Genomic DNA, 17,731 nt, shown 5'->3' on the forward strand with positions numbered 1-17,731 from the left:
CAGCGCAGAGCCTGCTTAGGATTCTCTCTCTCCCTCTCTCCGCCTCTCCCCCGCTTGCATGTGCCCCCACTCTCTCAAAATAAATACATAAACATTAAAAAAAAAAAAAAAGACTGTTCTCTAGGGGCGCCTGGGTGGCTCAGTCAGTTAAGCATCCGACGTCGGCTCAGGTCATGATCTCACAGTCTGTGAGTTCGAGCCCCGCGTCGGGCTCTGTGCTGACGGCTCAGAGCCTGGAGCCTGCTTCCGATTCTGTGTCTTCCTCTCTCTGCCCCTCCTCTGCTCCTGCTCTGTCTCTCTCTGTCTCAAAAATAAATTTAAAAAAACATTAAAAAATTAAAAAAAAAAAGACTGTTCTCGGCAAAGGAACTGCAGTCAAGTTTTCCAGAGGGGAGTGCACAGAATGTCTTTCAAGTTCCCCCTAGACCCCAGGCTGATGGTCCATAGAGTCTGAGAGGGAAGAAGTGGGAGGCGAGGCTGGCCAGAGAGGTAGATGTGCTCCCTGGGAGACAGATGCACCAGATTCCACCGTTGCCACCGTGTGTGATGACCACAAAAGGGGGCAATTGTCTGTCAGCTTGAGGCCCCTGTGGAAGAAGATATTTGAACTTCATGGCTTCCACTGATAGGAAAAAATCACTGAGATGAAGGACTAGGCAGCACTTTGGAAACAAGAATCACTCACCAGAAAGAATCGGCCACTTTGGATGACCATAGTAAAGGTGATTAACTCTCTCCTCTTTCGTTGTTTTGGAAGTGGAGTATACTGGCTTGGACTGGGGGCTCTGGAGCCATGCTGCTCGGTGTTAAATCCTGGCTCCAGAGTTGCTTAACCTCTTTGAGCGTCAGTCTTCTCATCTGTACAGTGGGGATGAGAATCTAACGTAAAGACTAAATGAAATGATGCATATAAACTGTCCCGCATAATACCACGCTGGTACACCAATACACTCTCAATAACTTTGCAATCGTGCTTCTGGAAGAGAAAGCAAAGGACTTGATTATTTTGTGTGCTGATACTCGCTTCATATTTCCTTCTAAAGGTGTTTTAAATTCTGTTGAAACCTAAGACTCTTCCCCTCATGCTTATATTTCCTTACTGAAACAGAAATGAAAAAGATCCGATCTGAGATCATACCATCTGATTTTAGTCTGTTTAATTTATTGTTGCTTCTTAATGCTGAAAACATTACCAGAATGTAGCGCATGAGTTCACAATGTGGGCAGCCTTTTTCGTTTTATCCGTTTTGCTTATTCTGCAACACAGTCCCCCCACATATTTTAAGCGGAACAATGTGTTTCCATGACCCACAGACGTTGAGTTCAAATCCAAGGAGATGAAGTGTTAAGAGGCAGACAGGACTGGCCTTGCGTATAGACCAAGCTGGAGCAACGTGGGAGATCGGTGCCTCGCACCCGCTAGGAATATCTGTGGAAGGGAGGAAGGGCGGAAGGAAGCGGTGGAGGTGGGGAAAGAAGGGGGAGCAGGAAGGGAGGGGAAGGAAAGAAGAAAAGATGGAGAAAAGAAGGGGGTGGAGAAAGGGGGCTTCTGAGAAATGAACCACAAATAACGCTGACTGAGCGCCGAAGAATGACCAGGAGGTTCCAGGGAGAGGGCCCTTCATTCAGAGCCTTCCGTATTTGGGAGCCTCTTGGCTACTTTGGGGCTGGACGCTGGGCTGGTATTTTACTAGGGGAGTTAGTTGCCTGTTTATCAGAGGCTTCTGGGATCAGGGTAGGGCAGATCGGCTTCTTTTTCTAGCGAGTGTAAAGCCAGTCTCTTCTGCCATCCACAAAGACGAAACTTCAGTGCTTCTGAGGGCGTGGAGTGGGAAAAGGGAAGGCCCAAGGCCACTGGTGCCAGGAAGAGAGAAGGGAACTTTGCAAGGACTTATGGTCGCTCCAGAGGGAGGCCAGCACCCATTTTGTGCACCTCGAGAGAAAAGAGAAGTCATCAGACTGGATTGGCTTGATCTATACACACAGCCAGCTGCCCCCACCTGGCACCCTGATCAGCATGTACATCCATGGTCTTACAGTGGAGAATGCCTTTTAGCAGGTGGAGGGCCCAACCTCTGCGTGAAATCGAGCTCTCATTTCATCTTGCCTAGGCAGGGACGTTAGGAGACCTTTCTCTCTCATCAGCTAATCCTCCCTCCTGCTTATTCCTAAACATGCTCTCATCTCTCAAAATTCAAAAGAGAGGAGGGAACCTTCTCTTCTCCCTTCTTGTCCCTCTCATTCCACTCGACTTCAGTTGCCCTGTACAGTGAAAGGTCTCAAAACAATTGTCCACGCTATACTGTCTCTACTCCAATTCCAATTTCCTCTTCAAATCTGTTCCATCAAATCCCAAGCCAAGCGATCTTTAAAAATATATATCAGATGGGGGTGCCTGGGTGGCTCAGTTGGTTAAGTGGCCGACGGCATCTCAGGTCATGATGTCACAGTTCGTGAGTTCAAGCCCCACATCGGGCTCTCTGCTGTCAGCACAGAGCCTGCTTCGGATTCTCTGTCTCCCTCTCTCTCTGCCCCTCCCCTGTCACTCTCTCTCTCTCTCTCAAAAATAAATAAGCATTAAATATATATATATACATATATTTATACAAGTATTTATATGTATATATACATATATTTATACAAATATATATAAATATATTTATATAAATATAAATATATATATATAAATACATAAATGTATATATATATATCTCAGACCCAGAATACTACTCGGCAATAAAAAAGAACTATGGATACACACAACAATTTGGATGTAGCTCAAGGGAATTAAGCTGAGGGCAAAAAGCCAATCCCCAAAGGCTACATACTGTATGATTCATTTACACAATATTCTGAAAAAAAAATTATAGAAATGAAGGGCAGATTAATGGTTGTCAGTGGCCAAGGACCCGGCGGACTAGGGCAGTGGGTGTGGCTATAAAAGAGCAACAGGCCGGATCCTTGTAATGATGGAACTATTTTGTATTTTGATTGTGGTGGTGGCTACATGAGCTTAGACGTGTGATCAAATCGTATAGAATTAAACACACACACGAGTACAAGTAAAACCAGCCAAATCTGAATAAGATTGGTCAGTATTTTGTGGTCTTGGGCTATAGTTCTGCAGTGGGATAAGCTGGGTAAGGGGTACATAACCCCTCCCTGTATTAGTTCTTACAGATGTATGTGAATTTACAATTATTCCAAAGAAAAACAAATGTAAAAGAAATATAAATGAGATCATGCCATGCCCTGGGAGAAAGCCATTCATTCAATGGCCTCCCTTTGTTTTTGGAATAAAACGGTCTGCCCATCGCCTACGATGTAGTATGAGATCCGGTTCCTGCCAACCTGTCCAGCTTTATATTATGCTCTGCACCCGACCCCAGGCCCTGCTGGTGCCAATCACAATCACCACCTCTTAATTCCAAGGCATCAAGAGTTGCCTCCTCTTTCTGGCCTTCGTACATCTGCTCCCTCTTTCTGGAATGCTTTTCCTTGGCTCTTTCCACGGTTGCTTCTGGCGTTAACTTTCAGGGCTCGGCTTAAATGTCACCCCCTCCTCTCCTAACCACACAATTTGCACACTCTTCTTTTCCTGCACCGGCATTATCCCAAATTTGATTATTTTCTCACTTCTTTATCATCTGTCTCCTCCACTAGATTGCAAGCTCCCAGGGAAGGGTGGATGGTGATCCGCATGACTCCTCACTCTATCCCTAGCACCTGGCACGGTGCTTGGCACGTGGTGAGGGCTCAGTAAACCAAATGTTGAGTGAATGAATGAGTAGCCACGTGCCGCTTTGCCATCATTGCTCTCCTGAGTGATGTAAAGCCCTCTGCATGGTGGTATTGGGATTACCGATAGAGCTTCTTTCGCTCTCTCCGGCTTGCTACCAAGGGGAAGGGTCGCCGGTGTGTCCTTCGGCAGCGTTCCGGCCCACGGGGTTCCGCAGTCGAGACCGAAACCCGGCGCACCCCGGGGCCCCTGCCGCTTTGCAGGGAGTGCGCAGGTTAGCGGAGGCCCCTGGTGAGGCCACCTTCGCTCGCTCGACTCTCTTTGTTGCTCCCACCCCCTGCCCCGGCCGCGGCTGCCTGCAGTGACTCGTGACTCCCCGCCGGCTTCGAGGGCTGCAGCACTGGGCGGGGGGGGGGGGCCGGGCGCCCCCAGCCCTCCCTCCCTCCGGTCTCCTGGCCAGAGCCGCCCCTCCCGGGGAGCCCTCGCCCCCGCCTCCCCGCGGCCACCTTCCCCGCGCACCCGCGCCGCGTCGGCAGCAGGGCCGCTCCCGAAGCGGGGGGCACGTGGCCGCGCTGGGTGCGTGACACCCCCGCCCCCGCGCCGGGCCGGCTCCCGCGCGCGCGCCGCGCCCCGCAGCCCCCGCGGGCAGAGCCCGGGCGGCGCGCGCCGCGCCCCGCCCCCGCGCGCGCGCCCGCCCCCTCCCCGCCTCCCCCGCGCGCCCCTCCCCTCGCGCCCCTCCCGCGCCCTACATCCAGCGCCCGGCCCAGGGGGCTCAGTCCGCAGCCACCGCCGCCGCCACCGCTGCCGCCGCCGCCGCCGCGCCTCGGCCTCGGTGCAGGCAGCGGCCGCCGCCGAGACAGCTGCGCGGGCGAGCATCGCCAGGCAGTAAGCCCGCTTTCTCTCCGCGTGTGCGTGCGTGTGCGCCTCCCGCCCGCCGGCCCCGCGGCCCGGGGGAGCGGCCGCCCTCCTGCCCCGCCGCCGCCGCCCCCGCCCCGGCCGCCCGGCCTGCCGCGGTCGGTACCTGCGGCCTCGGGCCTCGGCGGGCCGGCCGGCCGGGGTAGGGGCCGCGGGGTCCCCGCGGGTGCGTGCCTCGGCCGCCCCGGGCTCGCGCCACCGGGGGTGGCGGGCGTGGGGGCGGGGGAGCGGGCGTGCCCAGGGGGCTCCCGGTGCGTCCTCCGCGGAATGGTGGGGAGCGGGGCGCGGGGTGGGGAAGGGGGAAGGGGCCCCTGATTTTCCCACCGAGGCTGGAGGGCGGTGGGGGCGGGGCGAGGTGGGGGCACCTCTGGGCGTTCTCGGCCGGGGTGGCTGTGGGGCGCGGGCGGGTGAGGCTGGGGGCCCTCCTCGGCGCGCTCCTCCGGGGTGGCGGGGATGGGAAGGCGGCGAGGGGGGGAACCTGCCCGGTTTCGCACAACGGAGAGGGCGGGGGTGGGGACGCGCGGGCGTGGAGGTGAGCGGGCTCGCCGGGCTTTCTCGACGGGGATGCTGGGGGGGCGTTTGGAGGAGTTGGGGGTGGGGTGCAGAGGGAGTGAGGTGGGCCGGGAGGGCCCGCAGCGGTTCTTCCCTCTTGGGGGGATGGCGGGGGGGGGGGTTGGCGAATGGGGGTGGGGACAGTGGGGATTTCAGCTCCAGCGTGGAACGTGGAACCTGGAGAAGCCGGAGGAAGGTTCTGTCACGTGGGGTGAGCCTTAGAAGGTGGATTTTCAAAACTGCAGGGTGTGACCTTTCCGTCTCAAAAAGCGTGAAATCTCTCCAAGGTGCTGTCTGTTCTAGGTGCTGGAAGAGAGGTTTCTGCTTTCGAAGTTTCTGGTTCTCTTCCATTCCTTCTCTTTCTTTTCCATTCCTTCTCTTTCTCTTCCATTCCTCGCGGCCTCTTCTCAGCCGTCCAGGACTAGGTAGAGGTTTGAAAATCAGCAAGGGAAGACTGTGTGTGGTTCGTGTTCAGTGCTAGATCATTTTCTGCGTTGGGAACCGTGCGAGTTCCTCAGGTTTGTTTGGATTGCCCTTTACTATAAAACCCTGTGCCAGGGAGGCCCCTTGGGGAAAGAAGGGACCAAGGTTTATAAAGGGGACTCCAGGTTTGGTTTTTTAATTTCCTGAAGGGCAAGGGATACGTCGTTGTAGCATTTAGTTTGGCTTTTAGAAGAGGGAGAAATAGAAAAAACGTATGCCTTTGCTGGAAGTTCCCTATATTCGTTTCAATGATCCCATCGGGATTATCTGAGCCCCCTTTGATTTGAATTTGGAATGGATCCAGTTTTCCTAATTGGAGCCATCATTTTGTAATTGCCTGTAATTCTTCCCTGGGTTATCAAATCTATGGCAAGCTTATAGAGCAGTAGGAATAATTTTTTTTTAGTTATCTTGATTAAGACGGTTTTAATGTAAATTTGATGTTGTTCCTTGGAAATGCGAACCTTTGCAGAATAGCAAAAGTTTAAATTATGAGTCCCTTGGAATTTTGTAAAGTCTTTCCCTCCCCAGCTCATCTTCTCTGGGAACAGAACCCTCCCCCACTCTTCACACTGAAGAAGCAAGGGCTTCTGGGATGGTAGCTTTGCCTTTGGAAACTCATGCTCATATTTGCTTGAAGAAGAATACATACTAGAAAGGCATATGCCTTTAATGTGGCGAGGCTATATGTGCTTTCCCATTTCGGTTACATAAGGTTCCAATCTACTTTTTACCTTCAGTCTTTAAAAATGGTTATTTAACATTTTTAAGAGCAAATATAATCTTTACGCAACAGGAAATTGGTTAGATAGGCCATGATTTGTACAAACCGCCTCACAATAAGTATATAGTCTAAGGCTCCCATATAGGTTCTGTAACCATATATGGTTTTTGAAATTCTATGCTACCATTCCCATATTGAATTTTTGGAGAAGAAAAGCTGTTTTTTCCGACCAAGTCTGGATTTTTGAGTGAAAGTTGAAAAAATTTCGTATAAGATTTAAACTGGTAAAATTCCTCTTGGAGGATACCAATGCATTGGAGCTAATTTAATGTCTACCAAAGGAATGGACCACTTAAATAATTACTTTATTTATTTACTGGAAATACTAAACTGGAAATGTTTAAGTGAAAATAGAGATTTTTGGTCTCAGGCAAAAATGCGTTTAAGTAAGCACTGTTCTGTGCAGCGTTTCTATGTTACTCCGATATACATCCTGTATGCCATGCCGGCGACAAAGAATCTAAAACGCGTGCATTTAGGAATACAATTTAAGTCTGATTGTTTTTTCTCTTATGAATAGACTGTTAGGAGTGGTCAAATCTTACAGAGGGAAATGTGTTGATGGGTAGTGGGGACTTAAGTTCCTGTAGACAAAAAGAGTAAATGGGTGTCTTTGCCCAGCTTTTGGAGAACGTGTTGTCTGCCCCACGGGACTGGTGGGGGCGGGGGGAGGGAAGATGAAGAGGTTTGAGCAATCAACAAAAATGGTCAAGTATGTTTCTGAGCATTCTTGAAGATTTTGCTTATAGCCATTTGAAGAATGAAGCCTTTGTGGAAGAAATTGACCCTCACTCCTAAAGTTTTGACATTAAAAGGAATACCAGTTTGTTGAGGGAGTGGAGGCTGACCTACCGAAGCTGAGCCCTGTTTCCCTGCTTTCCACCTCCGGGTTCCCTTCTGCCCTGAACCCCTCCCTTTCCCCCTTCGGTGCCAGCAGCATTGGGAGTTGAACAAATGTTTGTGCTTGCTTGAACTTTAGGCCTTATCTATTTGGCTGCTTTCCCCAACTTTTGCCTACAAAATTTTTTTGGTTCATTGGACTCTCCAGTTGTTTGGATTTGGGGTAAAAGGGAGTAGACTGTAATTATTTTCTCTTGGAAGATCTTTTCTTTCAGCTCCTGTTGGGACAGGAGCAAAAAAAAAAAAAAAGTGGGTATTTTTTTTGGTTCTGTTTTGTTTTTGTCAACGGAGTACTTAATTAAGCAGAATATATGGCCATCCATTTATTCAGCCACCATTTACTGAGTTACCGCTTGTGCCAGAGGCTCTGTGCTAGGTTCATACACAGTAGGTAAGAAATGGCTTCCACCTTCTGGGGACAGTTACTAAAACAGAGAATAGACAGTGAATTTGTGGTACATAATCAGGAGGTGGCCAGAGTCTTGGACATTAATATAGCACTTTGTATACATTAAACGTGCTTTGACCACGCACACAGTGGAGTCGTTTCTTGCCAGGGCATTTATTCATTGTCTACACAGTACCTCCTCTTGCCAACTAAGATGCACTTTTTTCATTTTGGGTAATATGGTTTGTAATTCATCTTCAGGATCTTAAGGTCTATGGCCTTTTTGAAGAAGATACATTTTACGTGAAGTGCATAGGACACAGCGGACTTCTTGATATTTAAGTTGGGCATTTTATAGCACTGTGCGGAGTAGTGAGGACGCAGCGGCCGGGCCAGCAGTCCGTCCTGTGACTTAAAAGCATCTTCTGACGGCAAATGGGGCCAAACAAAATTACTGTTCTGTGGTCACCTTTGAATTATGGATGACGGATGATGAAGTCCAGAAGAGTGTGAATGATACTGAATAGTAGCTGGAGTAAACCCTGGCCCTCCTGCAGGGTTACCTCCTGAGATCTTTGCACATCCCTCTGTTTGTGGATCGTGCCCGCCCAGTGGTTTTTAACTAGGGCAGTTTTGTCCCCCACGGGGCATTGAACAATGTCTGGAGACATTTTTGGCTGTCATGAATTGGGATGCGGCGTGCTGTTGGTGTGTAGCGGGTGGAGGCCACGGATTCTGCTTAAACATTCTCTCCACCACAGGCGGCAGGCCCCTGCAACAAAGAACGATCTGCCCCGAAATGTCAGTAGTGCTGAGGTTGACGTAATTCCCTCTACAAGATGCAGTAAAACGTAACCTCCGGAGACTAGAAAACAGGAACGGTGTCTTGATGTGATATTTCACGTTGGCTGAGCTCACTCGACTGGTCTACAAACAGATGAGTCCATTGACCTGAATAGTTAAAGACCAGCGAGAGCTACCATCTACGGGCCCTACTCTAATGCCAGGCACTGGTATACGTTCAGTATTCCCTTCATTTTATAAACGAGGAACCAGGCGCAGAGAGGCAATGTGACTTCTCGAGGCCTTACAGCTGGTCCGGGTTGGAGGCAGACATCAAAATTAAGATCATCTTACTCCTCAGAAGTTCATGGGTTTTGAGCACACCGTCATACTGTCTCCCTTGTGGCAGGCTCCATTCAAAATCTTACTTAACAAAATTAAAATTACTACATGTCCTATATACCATTGAGCTTGCTTGAGAGTAATTAAAGCCATGAACGTTAAATCTGATCATACTTGGAAGTAAGTGGCCAGGAGTAGGGGGAGAAAGGGAACTGACATTACTCGAAGGCCCGCTGTAGTTCTAGAAAATACACTAGTTGGACTCACAGCCGTTATGTAATTGGATCCTCACAGCAGCTCTGCAAAGTAACGGCGCACATCTCGCAGATGAGGTTAGCAAAGTAACCTGAGGTTGCACAACTAAGTGGCCGAGTTGAGATTTGAACGTAAGTCCCATCACGAAGCCGGTGTCCCTTGCTGCTTTCTCTAAATTTTGGGGTTGGTGAAGGATGTGGGGCGGGCGGGAGTTGAGCAGGCTGCAAAAAGGTGAGTAACGGGTCCTGGATAACAAGTGATTTCAGAGGTCACATGTCACAGATGATGGGTTATACTCAGGTAGAGAATGGGGAGGTGAATCCCTGTACTTTCTTCCAGTGGGGAGAGCTGAGCTCGACTGAGAACTTGTGCTAGAGATCTCCCCAAACTAAGCCCTGTAGTGGTCATTTTGGAGAACTTCCTTTTCTGTCTTTCTTGAATTTTTCCAGACACTGTTTTGATAACCATGAAATGGGAGGTTACCGAACTGTGTTTATATCTTTCTGCATCTCATCCTTCTACCTTTCTTAGGACTTACTTAGTCCTAAGCTTAGTACTGACAGCATTCAGTTTTGTCACCTCCTTAAACAATTTAGACATTTGTTTTTGCTGTGGAAATTGTTTTTAAATAAATGTCATCAAACTTATACTTGTGTTTTCCATATGGGGGTGTGTTTTGTTTCGACAGCTAAATATTTATTTTAACTTTTGACGTGTTGTATTTTTGAGCATAACAAGAGGAAAAATAAAAACCAGCCCAATAGCAATCATATTTTGTCTGGCAAGCAATTTTGTGTGTGTGTGTGTGTGTGGGTAGAAGGAGGACTTCATGTTTCATTTCATTTACTTTAAATTGGAAAGGAATTTTAACCATGATTCTCAAGGGCCAGGATGCTAGGGGAAAAAAAAAAGAAATGTTATTTAGATAAAATGCATGTTTTGATTTCCACATAGGTCTGGGAGCCATAGATTCTGAGTATAATAATTATGTCATGACTCCGCAGCAGTCAGCCCCTCGGGTGATCAACCACTGGGTATGGGCACGCATTGTGATACTGATTTTGTACCCTCCCCCCCAAATGATTTTAGAGTAGAACTGAGAGATCTGATGAAACTTGCAAGAATGCACTAATCCTTTCAAAAATCCAAGCTTTTAATGATAATAGCGGTACTTTCACATTGTTGGGGAAACTCAGAAAATACAGCAAAGCCTAAAGAATATAAAAATCAGCTGTAACCCACCACCCAGAAATTGGTGACAGTGTTCTGTATCTCTTTTTAAAATGTAGTGTTGGTTGTTTTTTTTTTTTTTCCCAATGGCGGACTCAAGTCCATTGCAAAATCTCCAGCTTCTAAATGTAGTCTAAGTTGTTTTTGTTTTTTTAACTTTACCAAAAGAGTTTCTGAATAATCATTGCATCTCTAGAGAGAAGTCCTGGTCATAGAAATGAAATGGGAATAGTGCCGGGGAGTTAGAGAACTATCTGGTGGCCTCATCATGTGAGCTCTTTAACATGTCTCCTTCTCCAACTTGAGTAATAGAATTTCCACGCCAGAGGAGCACCTGGGTGACTCAGTCAGTTGAGAGTCCAACTTTGGTTCGGATCACGATCTCTATGGTTCGTGGGTTTGAGCGCCCACATCAGACTCACTGCTGTCAATGCAGAGCCCGCTTCGGAGCCTCTGTCCCACTTTCTGCCCCCTCCCCCAAAATCGATGAACATTAAAAAAATTTCCACACTATAAAGGGCTGTCAGGACCCACCCCCCTTCATTTTATGAGGCTCAAAGAGTTCAAGCATCTGCCTCTCAGGTCATATAACGTGTTAATGTTGGAGTTGCAGTTTGAAGCGTTAGGTCCTACATATGTAGGCAAGTTTTTATTTCCTAATTAAAAACCCTTCACAGTCACGAACTTTTTGTTGGTCTGTCCCTCAAACGAACAGACTTTTGGGGGCACCTGGGTGGCTCGGTCGTTTAAGCGTCTGACTTCGGCTCAAGTCATGATCTCCCGGTTCGTGAGTTCGAGCCCTGCATCAGGCTCTGTGCTGTCAGCACAGAGGCCCCTTGGGATCCTCGGTCTCCCTCTGTCTCCAACTCTCCCCTGTTCACACTCTCTCTCTCCCTTCCCCCCCTCTCAAAAATAAACATTTAAAAAATAGAGAACAGACTTTTATGGTGGAAGTATATTTACTATTCTAAAGGATACCAAAAAGGCCAAGTATTTCCTAATTTCATATCAAAACAGTTGAGAGAAAGGGGCGCCTAGCTGGCTCAGTCGGCGGAGCATGTGACTCTTGATCTTGGGGTTGTAAGTTTGAGCCCCCCACAGAGTAGAGAGATTACTTAAAAAAATAAAATCTTTAAAAAATAACCAGCTGGGAGTAGTACAGGAATTTGTCATCTCGTTTGCTTTATTGAAATTGAGCGTCAGTGGTGGGGAACCTCTTGCGTGCATCTAGCCCTCAGTTTAATTTCCCCTGGCCTGTGGGGCAAGTGGCAAGGCGTGTCAGACTGCCTGTGGTCACAGACACGAACAGTGGCTTTATAAGAGTCTTTCCAAATGCTCGTCTGGAAGACCATGATCACAGCTATTTTTGCATATGAGTATTTTTTACTTCACAGACTGGGATACCTGTTAAAGTTTGGGGAAGGAAGTTTTAAAGACTGCATCTGCTTCCAAACTTCGGTAGGAAGTAAGCAAATTGTAGCAAATGCTGGCAGTATGGCGTCATTAAAACAAAACACGCACACACGGTCATTCTCACCTGGCACCATTCGATAAATTCTTAAGCTTGCTTTCTCTCCGTGCCCTTGTTCATTTCTTCATTCCTCGTTTCTTTGTGTGTCCGTTGCCTGTGTGTCTGTGTCACTGGCAGGGTCACTCTTCTCAGTCCAGTTGACTCTGCCCACATTCCTTTTTCTGGGCTCTGCGTGTATCCACATCATCAGGTGCATCCGCCACGGTGTCTTCCCCTTACGCGGTTGGCCGGTGTTAGGGTTACCCCAGCCTGGACCGGGCCAGGTCTTTTCTGCCTGGCATAGGCAGGGAGGCTGCTTTCCAGAGCCCGTGTGGGGTATGGAGAGCTGGTGTTACTCAATAGAGAAAGGCCACCGGTAGAACAGAATTAAACAAGATAGGTTCAGAGACCACGTGGGCTGCATAGACGCGTAAACCGTGAACACGACATCGTCCCTTCCCTACAGCCAAGGCCCCAGCAAAGCTAAAGCTACGTGAAACAATGAATATGGATACGCATTGCCAAGGGCTTACCATCTGAACAAATGAGAAAATTGTACCCTTGCCTAGGGGTGTGTTCTTAAGTAGTCTTTGCTCCTGTTTCTTATTATCGCCTGCTAATGTCAGACAGCGGCCAGCTCTTCCTGGCTTCCTGCAGTACTCTGTCTCCCGAAAACCGGGCCTCCTGTGTATTTAAACTGGTGAGATTTGCTTGCACTTCATTTTTGAGCTAGTAGAGATATAAAATGCACAGAAGGTACACATGTACTGGTTTTTAAACGCAGCGAGACCTAGAAAAAGAACCATCAAAATAAGTCTTTGTTGTCAGTGCTTCCCTGCTGTAGAAAGAATTCATGTTTTACGGGGGCGCCTGGGGGGCTCAGTCGGGTGAGCGTCTGACTCTCGATTTCGGCTCACGTCATGATCTCACGGTTTGTGGGATTGAGCCCTGTGCCGGGCTCTGTGCTGAAAGTGTGGAGCCTGCTTGGGATTCTCTCTCTCTCTCTCTCTCTCTCTCTCTCTCTTTGCCCTTCCTCCGCTTGTGCTCTCTCTTTCTCTCAAGATACGTAAATAAACTTAAAAAAAAAAAGAATTCATGTTTTATTTACCCACATAAAAACACTCCAAATCACATATATATATAAACATTTATACATATGTTCATATATATATATATATATATAAATAAATAAACATTTAAAAAGTCCTTCTGGATATTACAAATTCTTGTGATGCCTGTGTAACATTTCATGTCTTGGAATATATATATATATTTTTTTTAATGTTTATTTTTGAGAGAGAGAGAACGAGTCGGGGAGGGGCAGAGAGAGAGGGAGGCACAGAATCCGAAGCAGGCTCCAGGCTCCGAGCTGTCCACACAGAGCCTGATGTGGGGCTCGAACCCATAAATCGTGAAATCATGACCTGAGCCAAAGTCGGATGCTCAACTGACTGAGCCACCCGGCCGCCCCTGTAATATCCATGAGGTTTTAAATTTACTTTTCAATACTAAGAAAATGATAGCTGGGCACACACAGGTTTTATCGTCAAGGTAATTTTGACGAGGATAGTACAAAACTAAATTTCTGTATTTGATCAATTAAGTCTTGTTATTCAGTTTCAGTTTTAGAGTGTGGATAAGATCGCTTGACTCCTGTCAAATTTGAAACGTGTGATTTATTAGGAAGACATCAAGGATTGGTTTTTCAGTGCATCTCTGCCAGGTCTAGTTTTACACATCAGTCTTGTTCGTGAATCTGATTGCTCGTGTCTGCCTGGGCATAATCAGTCATCTGCACTTTCAGGTGTCTAGGTGAAGGGAAGTAATAGGTGTCCCCCCGCCCACCCCCACCCCCCGCCAGGTTTCTTAGAGACTGCAGAGCACACACGGGCACACACATACAAATCATGAAGTCCAAACATTTCTGTATCCCTGAGCTATAGTGGTGGATTTAGGCATTTGAATTAACACAATTTTATATTTTTCAACAGTTTCTAAGAAATAGCCTGTAAATAACTAGTTTCAAATAATTAAAATGATAAGTTCCTCAGCAAATAGCTTCTGGAAGCTAAGGAGCCTTTTTAAACTCCTTGTCGACGATTCTACATCTCCACATGCCAAGGCTCAATTCAAATTTTCAAATTCTAGGCCCTTTCCTTCTAGGCCACAAGAAACTCTGCCTCTTTTTTTTGTTTTGTTTTTAGTGTTTATTTTTGAGAGAGAGAAAGAGAGGTAGAGAGCAAGCAGGGGAGGGACAGAGAGAGAGGGAGACAGAATCCCAAGCAGGCTCCACACTGTCAGCATGGAGCCTGATGTGGGGCTCGATCTCACAAACCGTGAGGTTATGACCTGAGCTGAAACCAAGAGTTGGATGCTTAACCGACTGAGCCACCCAGGTGCCGCGAGAAGCTCTGCCTCCTTTAAGGAAGGAATTGGGAAGGAATTCTGCAGTGTAGTAAGCACACGTAACCACACTAAGGGAAGAAACCGAGCAGCCAAACTAATAGGAGGTGAAAGTTTATACCCGCATCTACAGATAAAGCAGTGTGCCTTTGTTAGACCCCCTTTTTTTTAGCTAGAGCCCCCTTTTTAATATCCAAACTTTTCCTATTTTATTAAGGAATCATTAACAAATATAACTGTGAATGTTTAAAGAGTACAACATGATAATGTGATATACATGTGCATTGTGGGATGATCAAGATAATTTAAAATCCACTTCATTAAAATCCACTGTATTGAGAGGCACCTGGGTGGCTTAGTCGGTTAAGCATCCGACTTCAGTTCAGGTCATAATCTTGCAGTTTGCGGGTCCAAGCCCCACATAGGGCTCTGTGCTGACCGCTCAGAGCCTGGAGCCTGCTTCGGATTCTGTGTCTCCCTCTCTCTCTGCTCCTCCCCTGCTCATGCTCTGTGTCTCTCTGTCTCTCAATAATAAATAAACGTTTAAAAAATTTAAAATGAAATAAAATCCACTTTATTGAATATCATTTATATACGATAAATTGCATCCACTCAAGGCATATGGTTTGAGGAGTTTGGGCAGATGTACATGCCCATGGAACCACTGCCACCAGCAGGATGTAGGATATCGTTATCACTCCCCCCGAGTTTCCTCATGCCCCTTTTACTGTACATTCTTCCCTGTGCCCCCATCCTCAGGCAACCACTGGTCTGCTTTGCACGAGAGCCACTTGGCAAGCTGACATTTGCAAGCTGGTGGATCCTTCTCTACCCAGAGACCAGATGTATATCTGAAACACAGTTTTCTTCTCATTTAAGATAAAATAATATTACAGAGCGATTCCAGGTCTGAGTTCTTAGAATGTTTTCCCAATTTCCTAAAAATGAGCACTTAAGAATTTTGCCTGCAAGTGAACGACAGCATCCTTATTAAATAGACTCCTTACACGTTTGGGTCAAAGGGAGATTCCAGCTAAGAGAGAAAGGATTCTGATGAAACAAATGATTCTCATGAACGGAAAAATGATTCTGGTGTTCTCCTGAAGTAGTTACAGTGAGATGTCAAATCCTCCAAGAACAGGACGCATCAAATCATTTGAGTTTTGCTTCACACTTATTCATAAAGTAAAAATGAAAAAAATGAGAGTATTTTGCATCTCACCATATTTATGCCTCTAGCTAGTGGGTGTATCTAATCATTGTACAGGAACAAAACCCTATCCCCTGAGCCTTCCAACAGATTTGAAACAGGTTTCAGAGGGAATTTCCTGTGGGTGGAAGGTGTGCCATCTTTACACGCTTATGTGCAAAGCAAGCTTTCCATATGCAAAATGGTGCTTTCCCGTTGACACGTTGAGTTGGAAGAATCATTCGGCAACTTAAGGGTCACGGTACTGAGATGGAATTTGGCCCTTCCTCACTTAGCCCCTCATCAAAGGTCCAGCTCACTTTTCTCTTACGTGTAGCTGGCTGTCCATTGCAGTCGCTCTGTCCATTTGGTCTCCGCGTGCCACTCGTGATTGTGACGGTGCCTGCCCTGCCCCGTCTTCCTTTTCCTGATTTTCTCCTTCCTCGTCTTTTCTGTCTCCTGATGCTGCTTCTCTCACGCTGCTCTGCTTTCTCATGGCCACGCTGCTTTTATAAACCTCTCCAGTCTGAGTTGTCTGCAGACCGACCAATTGCAACATGTCAGGTGTCTTTTTGGAGGTTGTTTTTCTTATTTTTCGCTTTGCGGTCCAGCAATTTCTTCAGACCCCTTTCAAGGTGGGAGGCGTGCTGGAGGTTTGAGAGTCACGAACGGTTGGTTTGCAGGTGATCAAAGTTGAATATGTTTGTGGGCTGTGAGGGAGCCGGTCTTTGAAACCAAGAATCATTAAAAACGATTTACATTATAATCCTACGAAACTTCCTTTTACAAAGCTAAAGCAGTTCGAATTGTCTTTTTTCTTAATTTCAAAAAAGAAATTTTTAATGTTTATTTATTTTTGAGAGACAGAGAGAGGGACAGAGCGCGAGTGGGTGAAGGACAGAGCGGGAGACCCAGAATCCGAAGCAGGCTCCAGGCTCTGAGCTGTCAGCGCAGAGACCGATGCAGGGCTCGAACTCATGAACCGTGAGATCATGACCTGAGCCAAAGTTGGACGTTCAACTGACTGAGCCCCCAGGCACCCCCAAAAGAAACCCATCTTTTTTTTAAAATTTTTTTAATGTTTTTATTTTTGAGACAGAGAGAGGCAGAGCATGAGCAGGGGAGGGGCAGAGAGAGAAGGAGACACAGAATCCGAAGCAGGCTCCAGGCTCTGCGCTGTCAGCACAGAGCCCGACGCGGGGCTTGAACGCACAGACAGTGAGACCATGACCTGAGCCCAAGTCGGACGCCCAACTGACTGAGCCACCCGGGTGCCCCAAACAGGCTTCAGGCTCTGAGCTGTCAGTGCAGAGCCAGACGCGGGGCTCGAACTCACAAACCATGAGATCATGACCTGAGCTGAAGTCAGACGCTCAACCGACTGAGCCACCCAGGCGCCCCCTAGAATTGTCTTGAGGTAAGGTAACTTATTGCTCTTCAGCACGTACTGTAAAGGGGGAAAACCTTGGACGTTTGTTAAAATCTCCACAACACAGAGTGAACCCTGATGTGAACTGTGGACTTGAGTGAATAATAACTTATGAATATTGGCTCCGCCATCGTAACAAATGTACTGCAGTGACCCAAGGTGTTCATAGAGGAAATCTGGAGGGGGATATTGAGGAGGTATGTGGAAAATGTACCTTCTCATCAGTTTCTCTGCAAACCCCAAATTGCCAAAAAATCCATTTAAAAACCCTTTAGGATTCAGAAACGTAAAGGATACATCAGGCACTTTTTATGACTTACTTGCAGATAAAAGTGCAGCGTTTGTTGTTAAGCACTGGTGAAATAAGAGAAGTGCTCTCCTTGAATGATGTAACTGGTACCCCGGGCCCCCTGAAAAGTGAAAGGGTGAGCTTCCGAGAGAGGCCCAGCTCTGCTAACCAATGTCTGGTTGCACAATAGTTACCGGACAGGTCTGTGTGGGCATTGGGTTGGGGCTTTATTTATCTGCCACCGTTGGGGGGGGCATGCCATCTTTGTGGTGGAGTGGGGCCCCAGCCTTGATAAATCCCCAGCCCTATAACCCAGTGATACCTTGTGTTTATGGTGTCACTAGCAACAGTGACAGTTGGCGAGCTGATACCAAGTCTTTGAGCCAGTACCCAGGTCAGAGTTTGATTGCTTTGGCCCAAAGGCTACTGCATGGCTCGTAGTAGCATAGACCTAACACCGGAACCTCCGTGCAGTTATTCAGTGTGGCCAGCTCTTCGGTAAACCCATGTGAAAAGATCAGGCTTTTTAAGGTCTGATTG

At 47.4% G+C, this 17,731-nt stretch overlaps 1 protein-coding gene across 1 annotated transcript in view; it reads left to right on the forward strand.

Annotated features, from left to right (window-relative positions):
• The first annotated feature begins 4,496 nt into the window (after window positions 1-4,496).
• FHL1 (four and a half LIM domains 1) overlaps window positions 4,497-17,731 on the forward strand; it is a 61,385-nt gene continuing 48,150 nt past the window's right edge. Inside the window, exon 1 of the mRNA XM_042974335.1 lies at window positions 4,497-4,624. The gene's annotated coding sequence lies outside the window, so the exon portion shown is untranslated. The remainder of the gene's footprint in view (window positions 4,625-17,731) is intronic.

This window comes from Panthera tigris, chromosome X (assembly GCF_018350195.1).
Source record: "Panthera tigris isolate Pti1 chromosome X, P.tigris_Pti1_mat1.1, whole genome shotgun sequence".
NCBI lineage: Eukaryota > Metazoa > Chordata > Mammalia > Carnivora > Felidae > Panthera > Panthera tigris.